Genomic DNA, 17471 nt, shown 5'->3' with positions numbered 1-17471 from the left:
TTTAGTTGTTTAAACTTGGGATCTAAATCATAGTTGTATTTCTCAAACCTCGTGTGTGTGAGAATTACTCTCTCAAAAAAAAAAAAGTGTGAAAATTACTATGATGATTTTATTTGGCAAAATGGTGAATAAATCATTTATTAAAAAGTAGGTGAAAGAACTTTCAGATTCACGCACTGTAATTAAAAGAATAAAAAAAATAAAAAAGGTGCTAGAAGGTGGACTGAGTCGATTGACATACTGCCAGAAGCTTTATTGTTTTTCCTTCTGTTCACATAAGGATGAAAGGGACATGACCTTTGTTGAGGGTAAAATTTTGATGCTGCCAAATAGAATATGGGGTAGCCAAGCCGAAACTCGACGAAGGGCCCTTGAAATAAAGCCCAAAGGCTTTCGGTGTCGTGTAAGCCCACCCAAGCAAGGGATAGAGGCCGCACCCAAACAAGAAGACAACAATAAAGCCCAATAAACACGTTACTGTTGTTAGTTTGTTATATTATTAGTCCTTTTACAGCATCATAGTTCAAATCAGTCCTCTAGCAGTACGGTATTATCTCCAGAGGTAGGGTAATTTATATTCAATTAGTAAATAATTTTAATAAAGCATTAACTTCAGGAAATTCTTGTGTATTTTGTTCAATAGGGTCCACAGCACTCTCAGCCATCATTACGTTAATATGAAGAAAAAATTCCAAAGAAGTCTCAAATACATTATAACCTCCCATAGTAAAACAATAAGTAAATATTAGTGGTTGCATAGTGATGAAAAAAAGAGTTATTTGGCATGATATGAAGGGAGAGAGGGAATCCCATCTCAGTGCAGCATGTGGTTACCAAGATCCTTAAGGGAAATGTGGGTGGTATGTTAGGAGAAGGTTTTTTGTTGGGTGAGTGTGTGAGCTTATGAGAAGTTGGTTAAGAGGAAGCTTGGCCAAGTTTTATGGAGGAAATTTAGGCTAGTTATGGTCAGTTATGAGACGTTTATGGAGTAGGAAGGTGTAAGCAAGGTGGGGAATGTTGGTGTTATGGTGACTATAGGCTCAGAACGATTGTGAGTGAGCTCAAGAGAGCTTGGGGAAGCTTAAAGAAAGCTTAAGAGGGATTGAATTTTTGCAGAATGTAGTCAATGATAGGAATTTTTAGAGAGGCCTCCTCCTTCCCTTAGGGGTCGGAGTGGTTTACCTTTTATAGAGAGGATTAGAGCAAGCATTGATTAGCTTAAATCCAAAAACCGTAGGTCTCATTCAGGGGAGTAGGACAGTTGAATTAATAACCTAGATTTGGCCTAAAATGGGAGATTTGCTTTTGGGGCTGTTTTGCTTCTTTGGGCAATGTCTCACATAGGTAGTATTTGGGGTAATCTTGCATTAAATGCTAAGATTGCTGAGATTGTGTTCAGCCAATGGGATTAAGGCAAGTATTAAGGAAGAATCCTAGTGCTGCAACTGAAATTTGGACCATAGGAAGTAGGATTCAACACCCTAAGCCAGATGTCAAAGTTTAAGTCCACATCAGAAGATTTCACTGGAGATCCCTTTATGCCCTCCAAACCACATGTTCCTAAATTTTCCCCTTTAGGATTCATGGGCTTGGTTCATGAACCAATTACATACATTTTTAGTAATAAAATAAATTATTTGGTTGAGAATTTCATGAGCTTGGAGGTCTTGGTTATGGCTTCCTTGAGTTATGACCAAAACTTGGGGAAGGAGGGTATTTATTACCTATTAGCCTTTAGGTGTCAGCCTTACGTCAAAGTTGGTAGTGGGACAGGTGGCCAGCTCCTAATTTGGTTTAGGAGCTTGGTTACTTCTTGAGGTGACCTCCAGCGGAAGGTAGAACTGAATGGAGTTCTCTAGTGGAGTCAGTTTATGCACATGGGCTGTTTTGGCTGAGATTTCATGTGGGCTTGGCCATGAGGGCTGAGTATTTTTGGTGGACCTCTGACTTGGTGGTTCTCTTCACTTGGGCCTGTCCTTTTGTTTTCTCATTGAGAGCCCTACAAAATGGACAAAGCTACCATATATTGCTATGGATTTTTATTCCACTTGGCTTTAGTTGTTAGTAGAAATAAAATGAGTCCATGAGCTTTAATAAATATTTATGGTAGGTTTTAGGTATTAATTTTCATGGGCTTTAAATAACAACTTGTATAATTTCTCATAATTTTTGCTATGGATTACTTTGTAAATGGTATTTTCTTTAGAGCTTTTTAAATAATGACCTCCAATATTTTCTTAAGAATAACATTTACCATGGGTTTTAAATAGAGGCAATATCCATGGGTTTTAAATAAATATGGTAACAACCACTATAATGGAATAATGTGATATCAAAATGGGCATGTAGGATGAATAATTACCTTGAGTTTTGGAAATAAATATTATGAATGTTGTGATGTGAGATAGATAGTATACATGAGTTTATAATATGATATGAAATAAATAAATAAATAAATGTCATGGGTCTAAGATAAATAATTATAACTTTCCATGGGCTTTTATAAGATGATTGTCATGGGTTTTGAGAATAGATAATTCATAAATTCCATGAACTTATAATATATAGTAATAGGTTTAAGAATCTAAAATATTATTCATTATTGGACTTTTAAGTGAAATAATTATGATATAGTATTTTGCCAAGTATTAATAACCTTGGGCTTTTAATAGTGACAACGTAAGTTGGGCCTTTGATAGTGCCAATGAGAATTGGGCTTTGATATTGCCAATGAGAATTGAGTTTTAATTATTGCCAGCGAGAATTGGGCTTTGATATTGCCAATAAGAATTGGACTTTAAATATTGTCAATGAGAATTGGGTTTTAAATATTGCCAGCGAGAACTGGGTTTTGATATTGCCAATAAGAATTTGGCTTTAAATATTACCAGTGAGAACTGGGTTTTGATATTACCAATAAGAACTGGACTTTGATATTGCTAATGAAAATTGGGCTTTAAATATTGTCAATGTGATTTGGGCTTTGGATAAATAAATTGTCATGGGTTTAAATTGTGGGTTTTGATTATGGATTTGAATTCCATTAATAAAATTGTTTTGTCATGGACTTGAATCATGGACTTTTCAAATATTGTCAAGCATAAGTATTCTTTTTAAATAAAATAGGATGTGTGTATTGGGTTCATAGGGCCGGTTTTGGGCTAAGCTAAATAATGATAATAAAATTGGATAAAATATGAGTTTTTGGGTTTTTTGTCATAGTTTATATTATGAGCCAATTTAGATAATGAGATATGAAACATTTGTGATTAACATAATAATAGAGCAAAAAATATTTGGGAAAACCCAATAACTTATTAGTGGTATTTGAAAATAAATAGGTGGTACTAAAATAAAATTAGGTGTAAAAAAAAAAGTACTCTAACAACCTTAACGGGCTACTTCCCGTCCCAATTTTATTTTTGTGTTGTCTCAAAAATTCAACTTTTTAAGGAAATATTATTTATTGTTATTTCTATTGTATAAAAATGTATAAGTTTTCAAAACTATCCTTAAATAAATTAATAAAAAAAAAATAGAAATAAATTAGGGGTATAATAGGAATATTAGTAAATTAATGATTTTTAATTTTAGAAATAAGACAATATTTTAGGACATTCCAAAATGAAATAAAGGAAAAATAAATTAGGATGGAGGGAGTATATATCTACTTCAAAAGCTTATAAAATATAAAGAATAGCAAACCAAGTTCACGAAACTTATCATTCTTAAAAAGAAAAAAAGAAAAGAAGTTCATGTAACTTACTGTAAAGGTTGTTAAATAATGCTAATACATAAGACATTTGTCAATTTTTTATTGGATTTACACAGCACATTTGTCAATTATTCTGAATATAACATGTAATTTTTTGTTTGTTGAATGAACATAACTTGTAATTGATGAAAAAGATTTTGTCCCTAAAATTTTTATATTTCTTAAAGTTTTTTTATTATTATTTATTTATAAAGAAAAGTAGTGCTTAAAGTTTCAACCTTGGAAACTTCCCTTGTTCACATGAACAGTACTACCAAAAAAACGAGTCAATACCACGTTAATTTAACAAGTCAAACTTGTCAAGCCTTGTTCAAAATTGAATGCAACTTCAACAGTTTTAGGTATTGAATTTTAGGTATTGAATGCATCCAAAAAAAGGAGGCAAATGGCACTTTTGGTCATATCCTCCAAGGGACACTGTCTGGTCTTTCTATCTTTAGTTCTTGGAAAATTCAGCATTTTAAAATTCAGATTTGAAAATTCGGCGTCTGCTTTGGCAGGAATGTCCTTACTTTCCCCCTTCCTCTGTGTATTAATCTTCCTGTTGTACTTCAATTTCAATATTGAATAAATTTCAGATTTCTCTTAAAAAAAAACTACATGTGTCTTCTTTTTCCCCCTTAAAATCCTCAAAGTCTCTTAGTAATGCAACTTAATAAAATATTAGATCAAAAAAATTGTTTCCTTCTAATCCTATAATATTGTTGTCATACTATGGTTTCAATTAGCTTAATTAATGAAGCTTTTTTTGTCCGTTGAATCACAAATTTAAAATTCAAATACTACCTAGGTAAAAAACTAAGGGTCATATTAACGAACGCATTTAGGGCAATTGTTAATAAACTATATTAAGAAAGTTTTTAACATCACTTTCATGAGAAATATAAAAAAACTATCAGAAAAATTAATTGTTTTATCATTTTTCCATAAAATATTTCTAAAAATAGTTCTTAAACCAATACTCTTAGGGCATTCGTTAATATTTTCCAAAAACTAATTGGTATCTTGAAACTAATGGCTTCAAAATTTCAAATCATGTCTACCCCAAAGCTAATTGATGTATTGACCTTTAAAGATAAAAGAGTAATTGTTACGGAGTGGTTGAATTTTTGTTGCATTAATTAAAAAATATATATATAACTTTCGTACCAAGCTAATTTAGAAATTAATAATCACTCCAGCCCAAGCATATAGACAAAAACCTAAGGCCCCAAATGGAAAAATGCTGCCAAATTTTAACCAATAGATATTTCTATGTCTTTAACTAATGAGAATATAAATTTAAACTATATATATATAAATATATATATATATATATATTATTTATCAAAAAATCAATTGGAAAAACAAAAAACTTTTCATTGAATGTGTCGAACAGTTCGTTTTCTCTATGAGTGAAGTGTAAAACTCATTAATTTTCTACACATACTGCTGAAAAATCTCTCTCTCTCTCTAGTAAACTAAAAGCAAAAGGCCCAAAAAAAATTCAATCTTAGACCTCATTTTTTTACTGATTATTGAGAAATTTTGCCGCTCTTTACATTTTAAGAGAAAAAGTGGTTTTAGTAGTTTTCTTTGTAATCGGCTTTGGACCTTCAGACCTCTTTCTTTGTTGGGCACTCCCTTTAGTTTGCCTTCTTTTATTTCTGGTTGTTAGTGGTAGATAGGATACGCACTTGTGATACATACATTTTGATAAGAAACAGGTGGGCATGTGGGTATTGGCTCTATTGGATAGCATAGGTTTTATTTTAGGGGTAACTCCTCTCCTTTGAAGTTTGGAGAAATGATACTCCACCCCAAACTTGAAAAGAAAAAACACTTTATTCCCTTGACATCCGTTTAACCAAACTTTGTTAAATTAATATTAAAAATATTGTGTAACTAAGCTGTCCTTTACTTAAGAGTAGGTTTACAAAATTATCCTCTATTTCAGAATTAAATAAGTTGTTCTAAATTTTTAATTAAAGTGTATTTTAATATATTAAGTATGGCTTTGGCTACTTTTTTCCCCTTTTTTTAATGGGTAATGGAATGATTTGTTATTGCAAGTGTTTTGGTGCTTGATAAATTTTTCTTTTTTATTCTAAATTTATCAGTAATATTTTTATTAACCATGGCTAAACTTTTGTAAAGAAATTCTTAAAGAAGTTTAGAATATTTTGTTATTAATATAAATAGGGGGGGGAGGGAAATGTTAATTTTTTTAAACCTCAAGAGAGGAAAGTGTTTTATCTTTTTAGGTTTGGGGTGGAGTGTCATTCCCTCAAATCTCAAGAGAGGGTAGTGTTATTACGCCTTTATTTAAATTAAAAAAAATATTAATCCACCAAACCTATCCATACTTATGTGAGAATCTCTTGGGTTTTTTTTTTTTTTTTTTAATTAAAATTTTAGCTTCAATTTCTTTATTATTCTTATACTGTGCTTCATTATTATATACACTCCTCCATAGGTGGTTTATCTCAAAACTTTTATACATACTTCCTTCTTTGATTTTCTTAGTATATGTTTGGATCCGGATGAAAAGCCAGCGTTTGTGTCTGGCGTTTCCTTTTTTTTTTTTAATGCACGCGGATTACATTGTTTAGGAGACATTATGCACTGTTCACTGGACCCACAACCACTTTATTCAGGAAAAAAAAAATTAAAAATGGGTCCCACGGTACTATTCACACATTTAAAAATTATTTTGCTATAGTGTTTTTAGTTTTTAGCAAAATAAGGTATATCCAAACAGACCCTCAGTATATAAATTCTTAGTTGTTCAAAAATAATTAAATTTTGTAAAAAAAATAAAATTAATTATTTCTTATATATAAATAGATCAAGCTATTTTTTTCCATTCATAGTAGGTTAGAAGAGTTTAAAAAATATGAAGATAATTTTTGTTTTTATTTAATTTTGAAAAATTAAAATTACTAAGCGATGATGATAATTTGAATAATATTGTCTATAATATCTTGAATGTTATGGCAAAAAAATTATTTATTATAATATTGATGGCTTATTGTGGGGGCTAGTTAATTAGGAGGTACTGTTACGGCAGTGCTAACTGGACCTATGGCCCGATCCGAGGACATTGGACCATCCGAGGATGTTCAGATAAGATTATAAGGAGAATGGCGTGAAGAGAGGAGTAGAAATAATATGAGATAAGTCCAACGAACGTCCAAGGATAAAAGCCATCTCGGCAACAAGTGTCCGAGGTCAGTACGAGTGCCATATCATCATGGACTTACTTCAAAGTTACATCATCACAAAGAGTTAGGCGTCGGAGAAGGGCAACAAATATCTTCAAAAAGCTGCTACCTCCGCATTAAATGACTCCCAACCAACTCTCTGGTCGTATTAATGTGGAAGTGACGCTTGAACAGTGATCAATCAGCCTTACAGCTACTAGTTGGTGGTTCTGGGAGGTGTTGGATGGGACAGGAAGGAGTTCCCCGAATCTAACCTACACGTGTGTGGTAGGGATAACACCAAGACTGGGATATATAACCTGGAAAGATGTACTAAAGAGGGGAGAGGGAAAAATCAAGAGATTTTTTGGAGAACAAGACTGTGAACGCTTGTATAATTTTATTGTTCATCAGGACTATAATATAAACTCCGAGTTACTCCGAGGACAGATTTTCTGATCTTACGTGTATCTAACAATCTTAGATTCCAAAATTTAATCGTTCTTCTTCTGGAATAGTTCTAGTTCTTTCATCCATGCTCTATAAATTTATTGTTTGGGCTACTTGGGCTAGAAACCAATCCTATTTTGGGCCTAATCCCATTTCAGTCCTTACAATTGGTGCCGTTTGTAGGGAGAGCTTGATCTAGTCTAAAGGAGATTCGGTTATAATGTTCACGATGGAGGAGGCAGGTCCACACCAGGCAGCAGCAGGACCTCACCAGATAGATGCTGACCTACATCAAGCAGAGTCAAGGGGTTCCCAGCATGGCAATCCGCGCAGGAGCCTCGAACAAGGAGGGGGCCGTGAGGGAAGTGTGCGCACAACTCATACCAGTAAAAGTCAATCTCAAGGGAAGAGTCATGTTTCCCATGCAAAGAATGACAGGGACATGCAACGTGAAATTGATGAGTTGAAGAGAGAGTTGCGTCACGCTCGGCGAAGACGTTCACCGCCCAGCTCCGAACCATCCTCTGAAGAGACAGATGGCGCTAGTTATAGACAGAGATCCAGAACTCCGCCCAGCGAGACCTTTTCCTATGAAGAAGAGAACCACCATAGACGTAGGTACAAAAGCCCGCCTTGCAAGGGCTTGGGGAACGATGCCATGAACAAGGCGTTGAGTCAAGTTTCTAAATCACCCTTCACACGGAAAATAAAGGATGCGAGCCTTCCTTGGCGATTTCATCAGCCCACGTTCACCATTTATAATGGTCGGACAGACCCGGTAGAACACGTTAGTCATTTTAGTCAAAGGATGGCTATTCACTCCAAAGATGAGGCCTTGATGTGTAAGGTCCTTCCATCTAGCTCGGGCCCGGTGGCGATGAGGTGGTTCAACGGTTTGAGGGCGAACTATATCGACTCCTTCAGGAAACTCACTCGGGCTTTTGGTACTCGCTTTATTACTTGCAGCAAGGTTCCTCGGCCTTTGGGATCCTTATTGTCTATGTCCATGCAGGAGGGTGAGACTCTGAAGGCTTATTCAGATAGAAACTGGGAGATTTTTAATGAGATAAAGGGAGAGTACGATGATGTGGCCATAAGCACTTTCAAGGCTGGTCTTCCAGTCGAGCATGATTTGAGGAAATCTCTAACTGGTAAACCTGTTACTAGTGTATGCCAATTGATGGATCAGATTGACAAGTACAGAAGAGTAGAAAAAGACCAACTATAGGGGAAAGGAAAGACTAAGGTGATCCCTCAGGAGAGGAGGGATTTCAGGTCGGATCGGTACAACAATAACCGACCTCAGAAAGACTTTGTTGGGCAATCAAGATCTGCCAACACCCAGGCGGTTAACGCTGTGTTTCGAGAGCCAGTGTAACAAGTACTGGAAAAGATTAAGAATGAGCCGTTTTTCAAATGGCCAAACAAGGTGGCAGGAGAGCCTATGAGACGCAACCAGAATCTTTATTGTCACTATCATCAGGATCATGGACACACAACTGAGAATTGCAGAAATTTATGAGACCATTTGGACCAGCTGATCCGAGAAGGGAAGTTGAAGTAACTCTTGCATCATTCCAGTGGTCGGATAAGCCAAGCCGGTTCAGAGCTTCGGGGAGATGCTTCTTCGAGACTCCACCTTGGCACAATAAACGTTATTTTTGCTGCCCCGAGGAGGACTGGATCTTGTCCTTCTAGGGTAATGTCGGTATCCTGTTCTCCAGCCGAGGAGTCTAGCTCAATGCCTAAGAGAGCCAAGATGGGCATCCCGTTAGTGTTGGGTTTTTCAGATGAGGACAAAGTTGGAACCATATAGCCCCATGATGATGCTCTTGTGGTTATGCTGAGAATTGGCGGGTACGATGTGAAAAGGATGATAATTGACCAAGGCAGTGCTGCTAATATAATGTACCTTGACTTGTATAGGAGGCTAAATTTGAAACCTGAGAACTTGGCAGCCTACAGTTCTCCTCTGGTGAGTTTTGAGGGAAGAATGGCCGTCCTAAAGGGTTAGATCAGATTATCTGTGCAGACTAGTACGGATGTGGTGGAGGTGGACTTTATCGTCGTAGATGTTTTCTTTCCATACACGGCCATTATGGGTAGACCTTGGCTTCATACCCTAGGGGCTGTCTCCTCTATTCTACACCAAAAGATGAAGTATCCATCCGGAGACCGGGTTCTGGAGATAGTAGGAAGTCAAACTGCAGCTCGACAATGTCTGGTAGCGGCTATCTAACATCGGCATGAGGCGGAGACCTCAACCACCGCTGATAATGGTTTATAGCAGTCAAAGACCCCGGTGTTACCCTTCAGCAGACCAGCCGACGAGGCGAGATGCGAAGATTTGGAAAGGGTAACCGTTGGTGATGATCCGGAGAAGTTCTTTCAGATTGGAGCTAAACTGCCTCTGCAGGAGAGAGAGCAATTGGTTGAATTCCTCAGAGGAAATGTTGATGTGTTATCGTGGAGCGCATATGAGGCCCCGGGTATAGACCCGAGTTTCATCTGTCATCATCTAAATGTTAATCCTTCCATCACCTCGAAGAGACAGCCACCTCGGCGTCCGTCAAAAGAGCACGCCGAGGCTGTCAGAAATGAAGTGACCAAGCTCAAGCAGGCAGGGGCTATCAAGGAAGTTTTTTATCCCCAATGGTTGGCCAACACGGTGGTAGTGAAAAAGAAGACTGGGAAATGGCGAGTGTGCGTGGACTTCACGGACCTCAATAAGGCCTGTCCTAAGGATCATTTCTCTATGCCTCAGATAGACTAGTTGGTGGATGCAACCGTAGGGCATCCTCGGATGAGCTTTTTAAATGCCTTCCAAGGATATCACCAAATACCGTTAGCATTGGATGATCAAGAGAAGACAGCTTTTGTTACCCCCATTGGAAACTATCACTATAAAGTGATGCTCTTTGGTTTGAAAAATGCAAGGTCTACTTATCAACGGATGATGACTAAAATGTTCGAACCACAATTGGGTAGGAATATTGAGGTTTATATCGATGATATGGTTGTGAAGAGCAGAATGGTGTCCGAGCATGTGGGAGATCTTACGAGCATTTTTGGAATTCTGAGAAAGCACAAGCTACGTCTGAATGCTTCAAAGTGTTCATTTGGTGTAGACTTCAGAAAGTTCTTGGGGTACATGGTGACTCACAGGGGAATTGAGGTGCACCCAGATTAGATTAAGGCCACTAATGGCTTACAAGCACCTCGGAATTCGAAGGAGGTGTAGAAACTGACAGGAATAACTGCTGTCTTGAACCGATTTATCTCTAGGTCAGCTGATAGGTGCAGACCCTTTTTCCTTTTACTGCATAAATGGAAAGGATTTGAATGGACCGAGAAATGTGCTGTAGCATTTCAGCAGCTGAAAGAATACCTATCTCGGCCTTCTATCATGTCCAGTCCTGAAGTGGACGAGGTCCTGTTTGCCTACCTGGCGGTGGCCTCTCATGCAGTAAGTTTTGTTTTGATACGAGAAGACAGTGACATCCAAAGACTAGTTTATTACGTAAGTAAGTCACTCCATGAAGCTGAAGTACAGTACTTATCACTGGAAAATGGCATCTTGGCAGTAGTGCATGCTACACGAAAACTCCCACATTATTTCCAGGCGCATACCGTAGTAGTTCTAACTCAGTTACCCTTCAAATCCATACTTCAGAGTGCAGATTATACTGGGAGGATTGCTAAATGGGGCACAATCCTAGGGGCTTTCGACATCAAGTATATGCCTCGTACCTCTGTGAAAGGCCAAGTCCTCGCTAATCTAGTAGCCGAGTTCGCTAAGCTTCCAGAGGAAGCAAAGATGAAGCAACATGGCATGGATGAAAAATCGGTTTGCCTAATCTCCACACAAGACTCCCCACCCTGGAAAGTATATGTGGATGGAGCAGTGAACTAGCGGGGAACAAGAGTGGGACTAGTTCTGATATCCCCTGAAAAGATCATCATTGAAAAGTCCTTAAGGTTGGGATTCTCGGCTACAAACAACGAAGCGGAGTATGAAACTTTGTTGATGGGAATGGCAATGGTCCAGAAAATGGGTGGAAAGGCAGTGGAAATGTTCTCAGACTCGAGACTGATAGTAGGTCAGGTAGAAGGGGAACTGGAAACCCGAGATATAAGGATGCAAGAATATTTGGGCCAAGTTAGGCGTATGCAAACAAATTTTGAATCCTTTGATTTGTCACATATCCCCAGAGGTGCAAATACCCATGCAGATTCCTTGGTTACCCTTGCCACCTCCTCGGCATGGAATTTTCCCCAGGTGATAATTGTCGAGGATTTATGCACCCCCACCCCAACAAGGAAGGATTTGCTTCAGATCCATTAGGTCAATTTGGGGCCGAGCTGGATGGATCCCATACTACTATTCCTTGAAAGCGATATATTGCCTGAGGAGAAACCAGAAGCTGAGAAAATACGAAGGAAAGCTCCTCGGTTTTGGTTGCCAAGGACAAAAAGTTGTATAAACGTTCATTTTCTGGGCCATATCTACTTTGTGTACATCCCAAGACATCAGAGTCACTCCTAGAGGAACTACATGAAGGAATTTGCGGAAGCCACACGGGGGGAAGAGCCCTATCTCACTAGGCTATTACTCAAGGGTACTAGTGGCCAAATATGCAGAAAGAAGCATAAGAGTATGTTAGAAAATGTGACCAATGTCAGAGATTCGCTCCAAACATCCACCAGCCTGGAAGAGTTCTTAATTCTCTGTCCAGCCCTTGGCCTTTTGCTCAGTGGGGTTTAGATATTGTAGGTCCTTTTCCTAAAGCACTAGGGAACAAAAAGTATCTGCTGGTCGGCACGGATTATTTCACTAAGTGGGTCGAAGCTGAACCTTTGGCTAATATCAGGGACGTAGATGTTAAAAGGTTTATCTGGAAGAATATCATTACTCGATTCGGGGTTCCCCATACCCTTATCTCGGATAATGGCCTTCAGTTCAATAGCAAAACCTTTAGGCAATACTGTTCTGACCTGGAGATAAAGAATAGATATTCCACTCCGGCCTATCCACAAGGGAATGGGCAAGCTGAAGCTGTCAACAAGGTTATAAATAGTGGACTTAAAAAGAGGTTGGACGACGCAAAGAGAAAATGAGTGGAGGAATTACCACATGTCCTGTGGACGTATCGAACAACGCCTCGTCGATCAACAGGAGAAACCCCTTTCTCAATGACATATGGAGTCGAGGCCGTAATCCCTCAGGAAACTGTTTTCCTGACGTTGAGAACTAGCGCATTTACCCCAGGTGGGAATGATGGGTTGTTGGAAAGGAGTCTGGATCTAATCGAAGAGCGAAGGGAGAATGCGATGGTCCAACTGGCTTACTACCAGCATAAGCTCAAGCAAGGTTATGATACCAATGTAAAGCTGAGGCCTTTGACTGTAGGAGATCTGGTATTGAGGAAAGTTCTGGGAACCACCAAGAATCCAACCTGGGGAAAATTGGGGCCTAATTGGGAAAGACCGTATCGGATCACTTCAGTAGCAGGAATAAGTGCCTACTATTTGGAAGATCTAGATGAAAAAAGTGTACTCCACCCTTAGAATGTAAACAATCTAAAAAGGTATTATTATTAATAAAAATAGTCCTTTTAGTTTCCCTTTAATTTGTTCCAATCATATGACATGTGTTTCCACGTCTATTGAAGTATTAAACAGAAACTAAGTTATGTCAGGTTCCTCGGACCACAAACTTAGTGAAAATTAATACCCTATGACATCTATTGAAGTGTTAAATAGAAATTAAGTTATGTCAGATTCCTCGGACCACAAACTTAGTGGAAATTAATACCCTATGACATCTATTAAAGTATTAAATAGAAACTAAGTTATGTCAGGTTCCTCGGACCGCAAACTTAGTGGAAATAGTGGAAATTAATACCTTATGACATCTATTGAAGTATTAAACATAAACTAAGTTATGTTAGGTTTCTCGGACCACAAACTTAGTGGAAATTAATACCCTATGACATCTATTGAAGTATTAAACAGAAACTAAGTTATGTCAGGTTCCTCGGACCACAAACTTAGTAGAAATTAATACCCTATGACATCTATTGAAGTATTAAACAGAAACTAAGTTATGTCAGGTTCCTCGGACCGCAAACTTAGTGGAAATTAATACCTTATGACATCTATTGAAGTATTAAACAGAAACTAAATTATGTCAGGTTCCTCGAACCTCAAACTTAGTGGAAATTAATACCCTATGACATCTATTGAAGCCCTGAACAGGTTTAGTAGAAATTAATACAACCTCGTACTATTAAAATGCTAGTTCAACACAAATTTGAGCACTTAAAGGGAGTATACCCTTAATTTCCATTCTCGGATCGCAGGGTTTGTGATCACCTAGTAAAGATATAAACCTCAATAAGCCTATGAGCATCATATAGAGCATACTGAGGTGCTTCAGATTTAACTTTGTCTAATCAAACGTTTGGATGTTTACTTGGGGTTAAACTTGTTAGAATAGATATATGTATTCAAAATATGTCTATGTAATGTTACAGATTCAATGGTTATCATCCATTTTAACTGCCAATTTAAAGCATGTGTAAACTATGTTTTTTCTTTTGTACAAACAAAGGACGGTCAAGATGGAGACTGCTCAAAACCAAAGTAATAAAATAGATAAAATAAAAACGAAATGAATAATAACTCAAACGAATTCAAGATGTTAAAAATACATACTTCATTAAAATATGTCTAAAAAAAAAAGGTGATAAAATCCCTTACAAAAGCCGTAATTGTATTACAAAGGATGGCTTATTTTTTCAACTTGATCTAAAGCTTGGAGGTTTTGTTGGCTGGGTTATCTGCCTTTGAGGTAGTTGTCCCCTCTTTATCTTTGGAGGCTCCTTCAGTGGGCAGGACAGTTGAAGCCAAGTCTTTCTGGAAGCCCTGGGAAGCCGCTCCTACCTCTGGAACAACTGTAGCATTGCCCAAGGGTACTTCTTAGGAAACACCGGGTTCTTTTGCTGGCCTTTGCTGGCTCGGAAGAGGAGGATCCTGAGGCTGTACTTCTTTGTTTGGACCAACAACTGTAGAAGCCACCTCATCTTGAGCAGAAGGAAGGTTCGAGGCTCGTATTTCAGAAGGATAAAACACATTTTTTGGTTTCCTCAACTTAGAAGAAGCCTTAAACTCAGCTCGGTTAAGGGCTTCATCCCAAGTTTGGGCGCAGTAAATGTGGCACACAGCTAGGACCTCTGCCCTAAGGGCTTCCTTGGTCTCAACTACTCCAAGGTCGTAACCCTTCTGCTCGGCCTCGTCCCTAGCCTTCTCGGCTTTAATCCTTGCTTTCTCAGCTTCAGCCTTGGACTTTTCAGCCTGATCTTTCAGCCTTTGAGCTTCCTCAAGTTGCTTCTTGAGTGCTGCCATCTGTTCCCTGGCAGCAGTCAATTGGTCAGTTGTCTTGCGTAGGCGCTTCCTTTGGTCCTTGGCTTGCCTCTGGGCACCCTCCAAGGCCGAGTCAGCACTACGGCGAGCCTGCTCCTTAGTGGTCAACTTTTTCTTCAGCTCGGCAATGCTATTTTCAGATATGGTCAGTGTTTGTATAGCTACCGTTCGTCTTTTTCTTTCATCTTCCAACTGCTGGTAGCAGTTATTGGTAAATTCTTCAAGCCTGAAAGTGGCTTAGACAGCCTAAAAGAGAAGGATTGATACCATAGCCAATAAAAAGTACATATCTATAAATAATAATTATAAGTAAAAAAAAAAAAAAGAGTTAACACTATAACATGCCCAAATATCTTTTACAATGAAGGAAGACCTCATTCTTCCTCATGCTCCACAGCTCAGTCATATCTTTTGGGAGCAGCAAGACCTCCTTCACGGCCAAGGCAACGTGGCACCTAATGCCCCCGTTGAGGTCCCTGAGTGATGCATCATCCCTCAGGGGCTCCCTGTCGTGCATGGGTGCTGGGAGCCAGGCTCGTGGCTCTGGAGGCTGAGTGTTCGACCTTTCCAGGCCCCGTTGTGATGTGTGGCTGACCTTTTGCTGCTTCGCAGCTCGTTAGACCTCGTCCTCCCGGGTCGGACAGGATCTTCCAACCTCAACCACATCTTTCCCTTTCTGTTCCCTTTTCCTTTTTGGATCATCATGTTCGGGTCTGATTGGTTGAGGTTGGTGAGGAGCAGGAGGAGGAGATTTGGGAAGAGGAGGGGGAATTTGGGACTGTGTAGATTTCCCCAGTGCACCTTTCCCAGGTTGATTTTCTATCAGCTCCATTAAACTCCTCTGAGGTTTCCTTTGGACACCCATTTCGTCAAATGCGTTCTCGGGGGATAGAGTCTGGTTGAAAACCTCGAATTTGTCCGAGGAGTCTGACAAGTCCACAACCTCTTCTGGGCTTCTTTCTTCTTCTTCTTTTCCTTCTTCCTCTTCCTCGAGAACGGGTTGGGATGAGGATGCTCCAATTGAAGGAGTGGCCACAAAAAGTGGTTGGGTGCGGGGAGTATCTCTAGGGAGTGGAACACCCTCTGGAACGATGAACCCTTGGTAGGCAACACTGATACGGTGGAGCCGAGGGTCGCGAGCTTTGATTACGTACTTAGGGGCTTGGAAGGCGAACGAGAGGGGTGTGTATTCGAGGATTAAATGGGCTACTCGGAGTTGACCGTTAACTTCGTTCACATATATCTCGGCTTGCAATATCCTGTCCAAGCTCGCTTTGTTGACTAAGCTGAGCTTAGGTTTGGTGGTACGCTTGTCTGCAAAATCATTGAATTAGGATGGGGTTTCATTAGAAACAAGAATATTGAGACATGAAAAAGAAATCTAAACCAAAATTCATGAATCTACGGCTATACCCCTACCTGGTTCTCCCTCCTCCATTGGACAGGGTAGGCCGTCGTGCCATTCCCCAGAAAAGATAAGAAAATCCTCCTTTAGATTTTTGTTTGAAGTAGGGAGGCATTGGATTAGCCTTACTTCGGGATACCTCGACTTGAGGTAATATCCCTGCCCTTTCAAATTGTGCAGATTGTACACCCAATTCACATCGTGGTGGGTCAGGTTTAGGTTCATTCTCTCGTTTAAAGCTTCTATACTCCCCAAGACCCTAAACATATTTGAGGCACACTGTGTGGGAGATAATCTAAAAAACCTAAGGTAATTCCTAGTGATAGTACCCATGGGAATGGTCATCCCTCCCTCTATGAAGGCAATCATGGGAATGACCACCTCTCCAGTTTTCCTAGCACCGACCCATTCCTCCTGGGCAGCGTACCTCATGCCTACTATTGGTAGGATCCTATACTTAGCCCTGAAACTTCTCGTACCTTCCTCGAACTCAACCAAACACTGGAACTTACCCATTTTCCTAAGAGTTTCCGAAGAAAAATTAACAAGTTAAAAATGAAAGCTAAAAAGGTTTTAAGAAGACTTACAGGTTTGAAAAAGGATCCTCGGACAAAGTTCTAGTATTTGTAGATGCACAGGAAAATGAGAGAGAGAGAGAGCGAGAGGTTCAATGTATGAGCTCTAGAATTGTGTGATTGCTGAAAGTAAGAAAAAGAATTGATTTAAAAAGCTATTTATAGTAGCGCAGAAATCACGAGCGGGAAAGTTCCTGCTCGTAAAACAAGAAAAACCCTCCACCGTTAGATTTACATCTTACCGTTGAATGTGGGGGACAGGGGCGTCGCCATAATTTAATGCTGGCGCACTCTGGACGCCGAAGCGTCAGGAGCGTGCCTTGAGCAGGTAAAAAGACATATAGGAGGTCAAGAATACGAGATAGGACAATAAACAAGATGGGCTGAGGACGTCAAAATCATCCTTTCCTCCCGAGGAGTCGAAAAGCAAGATTTTGAGGGGCTATTGTGGGGGCCAGTTAATCAGGAGGTACTGTTAAGGCAATGCTAACTGGACCTATGGCCTAATCTGAGGACATTGGACCATCGGAGGATGTTCAGATAAGATTATAAGGAGAACAGAGTGAAGAGAAGAGTAGAGATAATATGAGATAAGTCCAACGAACGTCCGAGGATAAAAGCCATCTCGGAAACAAGTGTCCGAGGTTAGTACAAGTGCC

This window comes from Quercus robur, chromosome 10 (assembly GCF_932294415.1).
Source record: "Quercus robur chromosome 10, dhQueRobu3.1, whole genome shotgun sequence".
In the NCBI taxonomy this organism is placed as follows: Eukaryota; Viridiplantae; Streptophyta; class Magnoliopsida; order Fagales; family Fagaceae; genus Quercus; species Quercus robur.
Note: the sequence above shows the minus strand (reverse complement) of the source record.